Raw genomic sequence first — 14,854 nt, 5'->3', positions numbered from 1 at the left:
ATACTACATCTAAGTACATTACATAGTAATAAGTAATGGCTCCTTAAATCAATAGTCTCTTTTAATTTTCACAAAAATCCTGCAAGTTAGTTATTACAGTTGAGGAAACTGAGACAAACAGGTTAAGTGATTTGCACAGAGTCACCAAGCTCTTAGGTATCTGAGGCTACATATGAACTCGGGTCTTTTTGACTCCTGACCAGAGCTGTAACCATTGCATCATCTAGCTATTATTGGTCAACTCATTATATTTTTCTTAGCCTCAGTTTCCTGCTCTGTAAAATGAAGATTACTAGGAAGAATTGAACTCCCTGGCCTTTGAGGTCTCTTTCAGCCCTAGATCGAAGATCTTATGATTTCAGAACAAAGTGAAGACCCCTGATCTAATACAGGCCAAATAATGGCTTTTCAGCCTATTACCTAGCTGTGTGAGCAAGAGCTCTGCACATCCCGTTTCCTCACCTATAAAATGGGGCTAATAATACCTGTCTGTTCTACCCACTTCAGTGGGCTGTTGTGCAGATCAATTTAAGCAATGTGTATGAAAGCATTTCTGAAAAGCATAAAATACGCTCCATGTGTAAGGTACCATTATTATGACATCCCACCTTCACTGAATTTGTCTCTACAGAAAATATTGTGATCGGGAGGCCCCAGGTGTAATTTCCTCATTCCCCGCCTCAGTGTCCTAATTTATGAGAGGAAAAGAAATCCCAAGCAGTTAGCATTCTGAATTGGCTTGCTGACTTAATAGATTCTCTGATTTCAATTTTCTGTTTAGAGTCAGGTTCTAGACAGAAGTGAGACAGAGAACATGCTGAACTCAACAGATGGTGGTGAGGGGTTTGGGGGGAAGTATTGTAACAAACAAGACTTCCCCCCAAAATCCTGAATGTGACCTGACCTCATCTAGGAAATCCAGGAAGCTTTGGGAGTCACTGTTTTGTTGGCGGGGGAGAATGGGAGAGTTGAAAAGAGGAGGGCACCATATATGGAGAGCTGGGAAGGAAAGCAGAGTCCAATGAGTCCAGACTTTATTGATGAGAAAAGTGAGCTCCCAGGAAGTAATATGAATAGTTCAGTTACAAAAGCATGAGAAAAATAGAGGCAAGATTTGAATTTAAGTGCTTGAACTCCTGAGTTAGAATGTTTTTCATTCTAGGAGGAGAAAGGGGGTTAACAGAAGATAGAGGAGAGGGGATAGGTAAATTAGGGGAAGGAAAGATAATCCTGTTTTCTATTCACTTAGCTATAAATGGGATTATTACAATTGCCTCCTAAAGCCTGTCTCTCTGATCTCACCACTCCTCTGCTCAAGAATCATCAATGGTTCCCTACTGTTTCCAAGACTTTAAAAGGAATAACTCCCTAGCCTGGAACTACCTGACATGACTCCATTTTCATTTTTGTTTTAATTTAGCATTTCTTGATTCAGTCTATTTTTAAGCTAAACTGTTCTGCTTGTTTCCAACCTATAATATTCCCTTATCTACCTCAATATCTTTGTGCATACTCTCATGTTCTCCAGGGAGCTGGAGAACATACCCTTCTCACCTCTAAAGCCTCTCTCCTCAGATTATTTTGCATTTGTTTTTCTGTGTATATGTCACATACCTAAGAAAAAAGAAAGTTTCTGGCAAGGGAACCATTTTTTTCTAGTTATATCTACACAGTCTTGTAGTTTGTAGGTGGTTAATAAATGTGAAATTAAATTATGGAACAGAACGAATTTGTCTTGATCTCTTCATTCCTAGAGAGACTCAAGGGGCTGAGGACATTTACAGATGTTCTCAGTCCTGGAACAGATGTTGGATAAACATATAAACATTTTTTTTTCATCAGTTGCTCTGCCAACATGTCCCCTTCCAAACTGAAAAACAGCCTAGTTATACATATGAAAATAAGCTCCGGGAAAACATTTCTTCTATTCAAATGGCCCTTACCAACCAAGACTTTTCACTTAAAAAAAATTCCGCCCCCCCAACCCGCCCAGTCCTTGATTTTGAGTGAAGAAGGGCATGCTTGTCAATATCCTAATTCAACAGGAAGTGGCTAGAATGCTAGATTCAGCTCTGGAAGACCTGAATTCTAATTTCTAGTTCAAATATTATCTAGCTATATGATCTTGGGCCTTTTCTGTTCCTTAGATTCTTCTCTGGAAAAGGAGGAAGTTGAACTTGATGGCCACTAAGGTATAGCTCGAAATCAATTAGCTGTGTGTATTTATTAAGCATCTGTTATGTGTCAAGCTCTTGAGGATTCAAATATAAAGAATGAAATAACCCCTACTCTCAAAGAGTTTACAATCTATTACTCATGTGTACATTTCAATCAGCCAACATTTGATAAGTAAGAAGCATATTCTAGGACCTTCAGAGTTTAGAGTTAGATGTAAATTAGCTATGGGGAGTTAATAATAAGGAATCACTGGAGTATATTTGAGTACAAGGGTCAGAATGGGACTTTGGGTAAATCCCTTTGGCAGGATACTAAATTGAGGTCATGAAGAAATTTAACTGGGGAGACCAAGTGAGAGGACAGGGCAGTTTGAAGAGCTGTGGTGGCTATGAAATGGAGAAGAGCTGATGGTCAGAGATTTTATAGAGAAAGCAATTGCTGGGTTCTTCATCGTTATCATGTCCTAGACCACTTCAGCAGTCTAATATACTTCACGGCTGCCTCCTCAAAATAAGAACAAGTGGATAGCACCCTTAACCATAAAATTGAAGTTCAAGAGGTAAGAAGATTTAAGGGAAAGCCTAATGGCTACTGCTTTAACTATGTTGAGCCTCTGGAATGTCCAGTTTAAAATGTTTAATAGGCAACTGGTGATACAGGAGAGGGAACAGAACTGAATAAAGAATGCTTTGAATAGTATATCCTTATTAATTGTCAAGTATGCCCCGAACAATAAATTGGGTGTTAGGGGATATGGGATGTTTAGATCAAGGGTTCTTCATCGTTATCATGTCCTAGACCACTTCACCAGTCTAATATAATCCATGGCTGCCTCCTCAAAGTAATATTTTTAAAATTCATAAAATAAAATACATAGGATAATAAGGGGAAAGTAAGTATGTGAAAATACAGCTTTCAAAATATATCATAAGAAGACAAGTTTATAGACCAAGGTTAAGAACCACTGGTTTAAATAAAACATATTCACCGCCCTCGTAGAACATACAGTCTGGTCTGGTATGAGTTGACACACTAATAAAAAGGAACTATAAAACCCTAATAAATACAAAACATTGGAGTCACAAATAAAATGATATATATTTCATAAATAATTATCATAATCCAAGCATTCTACTAAGTTCTGGGCATATGAAGAAAAAGCAAAAATAGACTCAGTCTTCAAGGACTTGAGTTACATGTAGGTTACATCTGGGTCACCAAGGGAAGATTGTTACAAGGGTAGTGGGAAGATGGAACAGGATCAAGACTTGACAAATTGTCATTCTATTCTGTGGTTGACCAGTTACTCCAGTAGCCTGCCTGAGAATTCTTTTTCATTTTCTATAACAACTGTGAAGAGAGACAGACAGACAAATATAGTCAGACTCCGGTGTTCTTAAGAGCTGAGTAGGAGCACTTCTTTCCTGATTTAATATAATCCATCAGAAGGATAATCATTTCAACCACTAATGAGGTGACTGAGTCTGACCCAAGCAAGCATTTGAACGTACCTTCACCAGACCAAAAAAATAAAATCACATGATTTTAACTGTACATACTTTATTCAATAGAATTCTATTTCTGTTTGCTTGTCTCTTTATGAGAATCCCCCACTGGCATCCTAGATTGGTTGTATGTTGGTTTCAAATAAAATAAAATAATAATAATAAAAGCAAAGCTGGCAATTTCTTTCTCATAGACTATGCTACATATTTCATGAAATAGAAGCCAGAGGAGCTTTATGATTCCTGAACCAAAACCTTCCGCTGGAATCTAAATGGAGAAAATATACATGAAAGAATAAAAATATTGACTTGTACATTTTTTATCCAACATCTAGGAAATATTAAGGTGACTTTCACTGAGGTTGTACCACATAAACAACTATAAGTATCAGGAGCTAGAAGAAATCTTCAAAAGCAGAAGAGTAGAGTTGGAAGTGGCTCATGGAACAGAGAATGGGAGATCCAAAAGGGATCTTAGAACATAGACTGAAAGATGGAGAAACTCAAAATATAAGATTATAAGGCGGAGAGGAATATAAAATATCAACTGGGCCAAAAATCTCACTTTACAAAGGAGGAAATCAAGAACCAGAGAAAAAGCCATGTTCAAGATCAAACAGTGACATACACACACACACACACACACACACACACTGTATTTCAAAGATTGTGTCCAAAGCCCCAACACACCCTAGTTCACTTAAGAATGAATGAGTTTTCTGGGCTTGAATGACGTCTAGCTTCCCTAATTTACTATTTTCTCTCATCTGTAAAATTAAAAATCACCTTTAGTATCTACCCCATAAGGGAACAGAGTAAGAAGAAGTATGGGACATTCTTTGCAAAACCCAACATCAAAGGGCTTGAGACAATAACACCTCTTGACTGGATGCCAATTTTCCAGCTCCATCATTCAACTTTCTGAAGTTCCTTTGCACTCCCCCTCCCATACACTCTGTCTCTGAGTACCTTCTCAAGTTTGACATTGTGTATTTTCCGGTTTCCCCCACACTCCATCCACTGTACTCTGCTCTGTAGCATCCATCCCCACTAGGATATTCTCTTTTCTAAGGCCTCTTCCCATTCTTGCATAATAATTCTATATTCAAACATTCTAATGTCAAACATCCCTTCCAGTTTGAACATTCTGTAATCAAATGAATGACTGAAATTCATGGTTGGTTGTTTCAAATTAATTGTCCATCAAAGGCTGTGGGGGAAAAAAGCTTCATTTCAACAAGTAAAAATTTGGACGTCTTTGTATCCAATCTCTGTCCAGTGCAAAGTGGCTCAAGAAACACATGGGTATCTGGTTTGGAGGAAAGGAAATGAACAGTAAATGATACAAGTCTCATCCTCAGCAGCTTTGCACAATGGCCTAGCGTGCAGATGAGACATACTGGGAAACAGCTTGTTGAGATGAGTCCCATCAACGAGAAGTAATTTTTATTCCGTTTTTATTGTCGAATACAATGAACATGATTGAATGTTTCACTTGGGTCTATTCAGACCTTAAGGAAGCCACCAAAGAAATTTACTTTCAAAAAATAAAAATATGAAAGCTTCTAAATCTGCTTTTGGAGAAATTGCCATTTTGCTGCACAGACCCGAGCTCCAACTTTTCCCAGGCTCTCTCTGATGCTCTCCCCCACTTCCAAACTCCCAGATAACCCTCGCCAGGGTTCTGCCTACAAAATGTTTGCATTTCATATTCCCAGTCCCTTCCCCCACTGAGCAGTGAGTGACTCACTCTCTCATAGCTTCTCCTGCCAGAGTTACCGAGAGAAAATCCTTCCCTACCCCCTGCATGTGAAATTCCAGCAAGCCTTCCCAAAGGTTGCTTTCGGCCTGTCTGCGTTGGGAACAATGCAGCTTCAAAAGCCATTACTTTCCTAAAGCAGAGATTCTCCTTATACTAGTTTGCATCCTGGGATTCAATCAAGGACATCTTCAGACCATGTTCTGATTGCTGAAAAGTTGACTTTCATACTCACAGGATTCTGATTAGGCCCTGCGCTTCTCAATAGGAAATCAAGATCGCCTTTGATCCTGTCAGTTTCAGCAACGGTCCCCCAAAGCTGGTCAAGACTGGCAAGAGGCACTCCAGACTTACCCTGCCTCCTCTCCTCTCTTTGCTTCACATCTCCAGTTCCCTCCTACCTTTCTTTCCTGGGCTAATACATGCAAATCACTTTGTAACCTTAAAGGCTACAAATTCAAGTTATTATTATTACTTTCTCCACTACATGTCTCCTGGGTCCTTTCTTTTCTCCTCATTTCTCATTCTTTGCATCTCTCAACTCCTTTTCCCCACTCCCTCCCTTCTCCCATTCCCCCTCCCTCGTCTCTCCTCTACCCCCTCCTTTCCTCTCTTTTCCTCCTCTCCCAGCTTTTCCCTCCTTCTCTCTTCCCCCTCCCTCACCTCTCTCTCTCTCTTGCCTCTTCTCTCTCCTTCTCCTTTCCCTCTCACAACTCTCCCTCGGCATCTATCTTGAAGGTACATTTCAAGCTGCATCCAGGATCCCTGCTCATTGGGATAATAAAACAATGGGGGCTAATTCGGGGGGTGGAGAAGGTTTATAATTTTATGGATTGAACACAGACCTCTAATTGGCACATAAATGTGCAAACGTGAACTGGATAATTAGGGGGTGCTGGAAGTAACCACCTTTAATTTCTATGATTACTTGAAAATGTGTTAAGTATTATGAAGTGGAAGTGGAACCCCCACCAGGCCCTTATTCCAAAACGTCGATACTGCTAAAGTGGGGAAGGGATGCAGTGGGGGGGGCTGTCCTTTAAGCGGCCCCCTCATGTCGTCCCCCCAGCCGCCCCCTCCCCCGCCCTGAGTCTCGGAAGGCGACCGATCCCTGCTTCGGAATGAGGCGAGAGAGCCCGGCCGGGGCCACGCAGCCGCCGCAGCCCACACTGGCCCCAGCTGGAGGGAAGCTGCTCTGCTTTCCTCCTCCAGCCCTCACCCCGCCCGCCCTCTTGCTCGGGAGATCCCCTCTTTTTCACGAAGATAAATAATATATAAACAAGCGGCCACGGCTCTCGATTCTGGTCGGTCAGAGGGGAACATTAGGACGGTGACGGATCGCCAGTGGCAGCTAAACGCCCGCTCGTTCCGACCCCCGGCGCCGCGCCCCCCTTCCTCCCTCCAGACCCCGAGCCCCGCCTGCCGGAGGAGGCAACCCAGACCCCCAACAATGAAGACTTGTGCGATGGGGTTCGGGAAGGCGATGGGGGGGCACCGATATCTCGGCTCGGTCACACGGTAGCGAGCACACTGGCAAACCCGCACTGGGAACCAGTCCGAGCGGGAGGTGGGTGCACCTGATTGGCAGTTCCACCCCCAGGGAGCCTGCTGCTCCCCGCCCCCACCCGGCCCCAACCACTCATTAACATAACAACAGCTTCTAAAAAAAGTAAACCCAGGAGGGGTGAGCGCCCTTCGAGCCCCAAGCTCGGAGCTCCGGGGCGGGGAGGGGGGCCCCCCGTTCAGGGAGAAGCCCCTTCTCCCGGCGACAGTCTCCAGTTGCCGCTGGGGCACACCATCTCTTTTTTTCTTTCTTTCTTTCCTTCTTTTACTCCCCACCGGCTTCTCTTCTCCCTCTCGTGCCCCTTCCCCCAGCATTCTGATGCCTGACTCCCTTCCTCCTCGTCCCCAGATCTCGTGCCCCCTCCCCGCTCCACCCCGGCGCGGTCCCCCTGGGAGGCCAGCACAGGGGCTGGGGACGGAAACTTTCTCCGGCTCGCAAAGCCGGAAATGGACAGGTCTGGGGAAGGAGAAGGTCCTCGAAGAGAGGCAGGGATGACTAGGGAAGGCGTCGAGTCGGGAGAGAGGTTGGGGGGCAGCAGTGATGCTAAAGAGGGGGTTGTGCAAGTGAGCGTCTCCCTCTCCCGCCCCCCCTCCTCTCTCTCTCTCTCTCTCTCTCTCTCTCTCTCTCTCTCTCTCTCTCTCTCGTTTAATAAGGGATGGGGAGAGGTGAGGAATGAGGAGCACAGGAGAGTCATCTTTGGAGGGGCAGCCTGGGAAAGAGTGGTCGGGGGCAGAATGGCAAGGCGTCCTGAAGACCCCAAAGACCGGGTCGGGTAGCATTAGTAGAGCCAGAGGAAGGAAGCGGGAGCTTTGCTTTGAGGAGGGTCTGGTTCTTTGGAAGGTCGGGGATACAGGGAAAGACGGCTGGAGAGAGGCAGAGGTCTGGGGTAGGGAAGATGGACTAAGGGATGCTGGAGGAATGGGGGATGTCCTGCCCCCGTCCCAGTCCCCCGGTAGCCAGGTGTGGCTGCCAGCTGCGGAGAGCCGCCCCCAAATCTAGCTGCGCAGCCAAACTCCTGGAGCCCAGGCTGCCGGGCGCCCCCAAAGCTCAGCTCTCCTTCCCCGGCTCGGGGTATTCTCGTTCAGGAGTTCTTCCTTCGTCCCTTCATTGCTCCTTCCCTCCTCCTCCTCCTCCTCCTCCTCCTCCACCAGTCCCTCCCCAGCCTCCGGACCGAGCCGAACTTACTTCCTAGGAGCTCGCCCTGCGCTGCCCGCCGGCACTGTCCCCAGCCCAGCCTCCCCCGGCTCTCGGGGATCGCCGTCCTGCGCTCGTGGCAGCCGCCAAATGCCAGAACCCCATGCCCGGGAAGGCTGCGGCTGTGGCGCTGGCGGTGGAGATGGTGACGGCGGCGACGGGACTCGGACACTGGCTCGGGCTCCCCCGCCCGCCAGTCCGCGCGCCCGCCTTCGGTCGGGCTCCGGTTCGGGCTCCGGCTCCGGTTCGGGCTCGGGCTCCGGCTCGGGCTCCGGTTCCGGCTCCGGCTCGGGCTCCGGCTCCGGCTCCGGCTCGGGCTCCGGCTCGGGCTCCGGCTCCGGCTCCGGCTAGCTCGCTGAGTTCGGGGCCAGCCCCGGTGCGCACCAAGCGGCAGCTTCCATCCCCTTTCCGAAGCCGTGCGTGCCACGGGCTGGGCGGCCGACAGCCGAGGAGGGCGGGCAGGGGAGGAGGGGGAAACAGGGGGGAGGAAAACCCCAACCCCCTCCTCCCGGCTCGCGCAGGCTTGCCGTCCCCCTCCCCCTTCCCCCACGCTCCCCGCCCCCCGCCCCCCGGGGAGTGGGGGGCTAGAGAGGAGCGCGGCGGCGGCCGGCACTCACCTACCTGCTGCTGCTGCCTCCGCTACGACCGCCGCCGCCGCCGCCGCCGCCGCTGCTGCTGCTGCTGCTGTCGCCGCCGGCTCGCCCAGCGCTCGCTGCCCGCTGCCCACCCGCCCGCAAACCGCGTCGGCGGCTCTGCCGGGCGGCTCCTTGGCATCCTCGCTCTGGCCCCACGCGGTGCGCGGCGGCCAGCCGGGGAAGGGGGGGGGAGCGCACGGAGCCGGGGCGGGAGGGGGCGCTGGGGTTGGGAGCGGAGCGGACAGAGCCCCGGAGGGAGACCCCCCCCAAGCTACTGCCGAGCAGCCTCGGAGCCTGAGCCTTCCCGGGAAAGCGCCACGTGTGTGGGGGGGAACTACAAGGAGGGGATCCCCACAAACCCCCGGACGCTGAGGAGAGGGGAGAGTAGGCGCTTTTTATAAGGCTACTCTGTGCTCCAGGTCTCCAAGGCAAGGGCAGGGGCGCCTCACGAAGTGTCTTCCCCGCTCTCCCCACTCCCCAGCGCCCCTTCCCTCCCCCAGCCTCCCGAACGCCCTCGAGGTTTCCAAGGGTTGCCTTGCCCGGCGCTTTTGTCCAGGCGCTTTCTATTGGAGAAACGAGACCCTCAGGACTGACCGAAGCTTGGGGCAGATTCCGGAGCAGAAAGTGGGCTCGCCTTCCCTCAGGCCCACTCCTCTTTTCTTCACTTAGAGGGGGAGGGGAAAACTTCATCCCACCCCCTCTGCCCTTGGAGGCCTCTGGTCCCCCACGCTTTGGTCCCCATCCCCCTAGACGCTCAGCTCGGGACTGCTCGTTTACCCTAGCACTGCAAACTTGGAGGGGAGGAAGAGCTTCAAAAGGAATCACAAAATTCCCGGGGTTGGCACGAAACTCATACATCATCAAACCATTGACTGAACACAGTCTCCCTGCAACAGACATAGCAAGTGCTCATTCAAGTTCAATTCGATGACTATCAATGATGGATGGGGAGCTCACTACCTCCCCAAAGTCCCTCTCCACTTTGAGAATACCTTCCTAGTTAGGAACTAAACTGTAGCTCTTTACAACTTCGACCCCATCAGTTTCCTAATTCTCGTCATCTGGCTCCCAGCAGAAGTAACCCTTCTTCGTGGCCTCCCCTCACACTCTCCCCCCCCCCCCCCCACACACACACAAATATACACACATTAGACTGTCAACTCTCTGCTTTTTGCTCTTCATGGCATTCCTTTAGCACATTGTTTGGCACATCAATACAAACTGAATGACAGATTGGATGTGGCACCAAAAGACCCAAGTTCGAATTGAGTGTCATGTCAAGCTAAAAATTGAATGATTATAGGCAAGTCGCTCCCCCCGTTTGAGCTTTAGTTGACAAATCTCTAAAATGTCAATAATATTTGTAGTACCTAGTTAATGAGATTTTTTTGTGATTGAAGTTCAACTCGAGACAACTTGTGTAAAGCACTTTTCAAACTTCACAAGGCTACAAAATACCATTATTATTTTTTATTATTTTCTTTATATTAGATGAAATTAGCATAGAAATGGGTCTGGAATAAGTCATCCTATTGTTATCCTTACCTGCTTAATGCTCATTACACAGTCGAGCAGGTAGATAAAATGATGGGTTTTTCAATAAAAATCTTCTCTAGACTCATTCACTCAGTCCATATTCCAGGGAGACAACTCCAAGGATAGCCAGGATGATGCACGTAATAATATAGATGCCTCCCCTTTTTCCTACAGAATTGTGATTTCTTCCCCCAGGGCTCTAGATTTGGAGACCTTTTCATGATACTTGTTGATGTTGTTCAGTTCTGTCTACATTGTCATGATCCCACTTGGAGTTTTCTCGGCAAAGATATTGCAGTGGTTTGTCATTTCTTTCTATAACTCATTTTACAGATGCAGAAACTCTGGCAAACTGGGTGAGGTGACTTGTCCAGGATTACTCAGCTGAGGCCAGATTTGAATTCAGAAAGATGATTCTTCCCAACTTCAGTTCCAAGGTTTTATTCACTTTGCCACTTACATTTAGTTTGGCAATTATGAGTTTATGGTATGCAAACTTTTAAAAAAGTTGTTAAAGTTTTGTGTATCAATATTGTGTTTGAGAAGTTGGAGGCATCTGCTTCATTCATAATAATTCTTTGCTTCCAATAATTTACTTGTGGATTTCACAGGGATATTTGGGGACTCCCATTTATAATTTGGGGATTTGTCTTTTGTTAGTTCATGAGTTAAAGGGTTGATTCTGATTGAATTTGTCTTCATAGATATTTATTAATTGATATATTTTTGCAGTCTATACTAGCATTGCCTTTCCTATGATTTCCTTGCTAAATCAACATCAACACATAGAGGTTCATTAAGGATGAACTTTTCATTGGCAATCACATGATTTCATATAACTATCAACAATCCTTCCATTTTTATAAAAAATACTGTAGGTTCATTCATTTAAATTTTTGTTGTTGTTGTTGAATGATTGTGTCTGATGTCACACACCAAAGGCCTGTTGGTTCAGTGCTCAAATCTTAGCCATTTTATAGTCTCAGTCTGCAGATAAACCACTTTGGGTTATGTCCAATAAGTACATACGGTATTTATGTTGCTGTTATGATTCTTTATTATAGCCCTATAATAAGCTCTACAAATTGTTATTCTGTTTATCATGCTGTCTGAGATGATCTCAGAATTATCATTATAGTTGTCTCTTTCCTTTCATATTTCCATAGAGTTCAAATAAAAAGTCCAGGGACAAGTTGACATTTTGATATTTTTATATATATAATAATCATTACCTTATTGCACAGGTGGATAAAATGATTGCTTTTTATTATGGGATTGAACATAGGGATTTAAGTTTGTTTTGCCAAAGTTGTTGAAAACATCTCAGGTACAATTTCAGTAGCAGATGGGACATCATGTTTCTTATTTTGATCCATTATTTTTAAGCTCTTCTACTAGGTTTCTATGTTTTGTTTTGTTTCTTCTCAATAGTACTTTTTTTCCAAATACATGCAAAGATAGTTTTCAACATTCATTTTTTGTAAAACTTTTCTGTTCCAAAATTTTTTTCCCTGACTCCCTTATCACCCCCTTCCCCAAGACAGCAAGTTAAACATTTCCATATTTGTCACATTGTGCAAGAAAAATCAGATCAAAAGGAAAAAAAAGAACACAAGAAAGAAAAAGAAGCAAACAAATGAAAATACTATGTTTTAGTTCACATTGTCTCCATAGATCTCTCCCTGCAGGTGGAAGGTATTTTCTTTCCCAAATCTACTGGAATTGCCTTGATTCATTGCATTATTGAGAAACGCCAAGTCCATCAGAGTTAGTCACCATATAATCTTTTTACTATATACATTGTTCTTTTGGTTTTGCTCCCTTCACTCGGCATCAGTTCAGCTAAGTCTTTTCAGGCTTTTCTTAAATCAGCCTGATAATTATTTCTTATAGAACAATAATATTCATTACATTTATGTACTATAACTTATTCAGCCATTCCTCAATTAATGGGCATGCACTCAATTTGCAGTTCTGGTTTCTGTTTTTAAAAGCTTTTCTTTGAATTTAATATAGCAATACCTATTTTAAATATTATTCTTAATTTTTATGAATTTATTTTCTATTAAAACAATTCTATCTTTAATGATGTTCTGGTTTCAATATAACTGCTTGGTGGGATACTCAAAGATGCTTTAGTTTATTTTTGTTGTATAAGGATGTGTCAACTATTAGTTTATGAAAAAGAAAACTTGTAATTTATTCTTGGGATTGTATCTTTCTAGAGACCCAGTAGATATGAAATCTTTGTAATCTTCATGGATATTTTGATGTTTCCACAGCTTTGTTGTATGATATCTATATACTCAGTCTCCTTAAGGTACATTTCTATAGTTTCTGATGGCAAAGTCCAGATGCTGAATGGATATAATCCTTTCATTTCTATATACAAATCTGCTTGACTGGTTTGGCCATTTAGCCAACATGTCTGTTTATGAATTGTTAGTCGGGTTTATGTGGATATTGTCTATATAGTATATTGTTAATTCTACTCTTAAATCTTAGATATCTCTCAGACTCCGTCTAGACAGAAGATATGTTCAATTACATTCGACAAATCAGTGATATATACCCATGATTGACTTTTACTGTTGCTTTGTAAAATGAAATCTGTGCTCCAAAAAAGATTTCTGCAAATTTTAGCCAGTTTATCATTTTCTATGAGAATATCCATTAGATTGTAAGGTTCTCAAGGGCAGACACTATCTTTTACTCCCCCTCCCCCACATTTTTTATCTCCTTCAATTAGCATGGTGTTGAGCATATAGTAAGCATATAATAGTTATTGATTTACTGATATTTATGAAACCTTATCCTCCCTTTTCTAACTTTTTATTTTCAAAATACATGTATATAGTTTTCAACATTCACCTTTGTAAAATCTTGTATTTCAGATTTTTCCTTTCCTTTCCCCAACCCCCACAAACAGCAAGTAATCTGATATATGTTAAATATGTGCAATTCTTCTATATATATTTCCACATTTATCATGCTGCACAAAAAAAAATCAGGTCAAAAAAGAAAGAAAATGAGAAAGAAAACAAAAAGCAAGTGAACAACAACAAAAAGGGTGAAAATACTATGTCATAATCTACAGTCAGTCTCTACAGCCCTCTTTCTATGATTCTCCCTTCTTACAAGGCAGTTTTAATCTTTTTGTAGTGCCTTAGATAGGGTCCTGTATTACATATATTTCCGATGCAATATGCATACATATGCATACAATATGCAATACATAATATTGCATATTATGCAAAAAAATCTTTATCTATCATTATCCAGTTTACTCTAGCAAAAGTTTACATTAATATAAGTCTTGCATAGGCATTAATTATTCTAAAAGTGTTCTTCCTCTATGCTTTGAATTCTAGATGCCAGTCAATCCCTAACATAATCAGTTTCAGCTTTATTCTTGATATGTATATGCTAAATGTGTCCTGTCTGGAGGCAATTAAGATTCTTTATGGAAAACTTTTCTTGTTTAAGTATTGAAAATTTGTTTTAACTATCACCTTCATTCATCATTTCAAGTTGGCTTCTGGAGTCAAGCCTTAAAGCTTCCAGTCTCTATTCTTCCTTGATGCACATTAAGAATTTTGAACACATAAAGTTAAAATAGCATTTTTATATGCTTAAAGAAAGTATCCATGTGCCATACTCCAAAGTAATAAAAGAAAAGAGGGAAAAGGGAAAAAATGTACAAAGATATTTATATCTGTATTAGCAAACAACTAGAAACCAAGAATGTGCCCATTCATTGGGAAATAACTTCTTATAGTCATAGAATATGTTTGTAACTTACAAAATGACAAAGATGATTTAGAAGAAGATTGGGAAGATTTGCAGAATATATTGAACACAATAAGGAGAATTTATATAATAACATTAATACTTAAAAGATAAACAACTTGAAAAACTTAAAAACTCTAATCACAATGACTAGCCATGATTCCAAGGCCCAGAGATGAAGCATACTACCCAATTGGTGACAGAGAAGCAATAAATTCAAGAAACAGAAGTTGCATAGCTATATAAAAATTTATGTACTGTAAATCTACCTATCTATTTATCTCTCTCTCTCTCTCTCTCTCTCTCTCTCTCTCTCTCTATATATATATATATATATATATATATATATACAAATATATTTATTTGCTTACATATAGGTACATTTAGATATGTGTATATTAAATTCATATATATGTATATATATAATGTATTTTGTGCTCCAAGCATATCATTTCTTTGCAAGTAATACTAATAATAAACATCATTTTTTTTCTCTCTCCAAATTTTCCATGGGGGCAGTAAACCCAAGTAATAAATGCTTTATCTACTAAAGGAAATTCTGGCCGTCTACAGACATTTCAAGGTTTTCTTTTTCTTTGTCAATAAAGGAGATTGGAAGAGGAGAAAAAAATTAAATAAAAAAAATGTAAAACAAAACTTAGTAAAATAAAATTAGAAAAATTAATGGGAAACA

The 14,854-nt window shown here is 43.0% G+C and overlaps 1 protein-coding gene across 2 annotated transcripts in view; it reads right to left on the bottom strand.

Annotated features, from left to right (window-relative positions):
* The window catches only part of DAB1 (DAB adaptor protein 1), a 701,566-nt gene that overhangs the window by 438,378 nt on the left and 248,334 nt on the right, over nt 1-14,854 (bottom strand). Inside the window, exon 1 of one of the 2 annotated variants that reach the window (XM_031969032.1) lies at nt 8,192-8,463. The exons of the other annotated variant lie outside the window; for it this stretch is intronic. The gene's annotated coding sequence lies outside the window, so the exon portion shown is untranslated. Of the gene's footprint in view, nt 1-8,191; nt 8,464-14,854 lie in introns of those variants that run through there. 2 annotated transcript variants of the gene reach the window in all.

This window comes from Sarcophilus harrisii, chromosome 4 (assembly GCF_902635505.1).
Source record: "Sarcophilus harrisii chromosome 4, mSarHar1.11, whole genome shotgun sequence".
In the NCBI taxonomy this organism is placed as follows: domain Eukaryota; kingdom Metazoa; phylum Chordata; class Mammalia; order Dasyuromorphia; family Dasyuridae; genus Sarcophilus; species Sarcophilus harrisii.
Note: the sequence above shows the minus strand (reverse complement) of the source record. Positions and strands in the feature narration are given on the sequence as shown.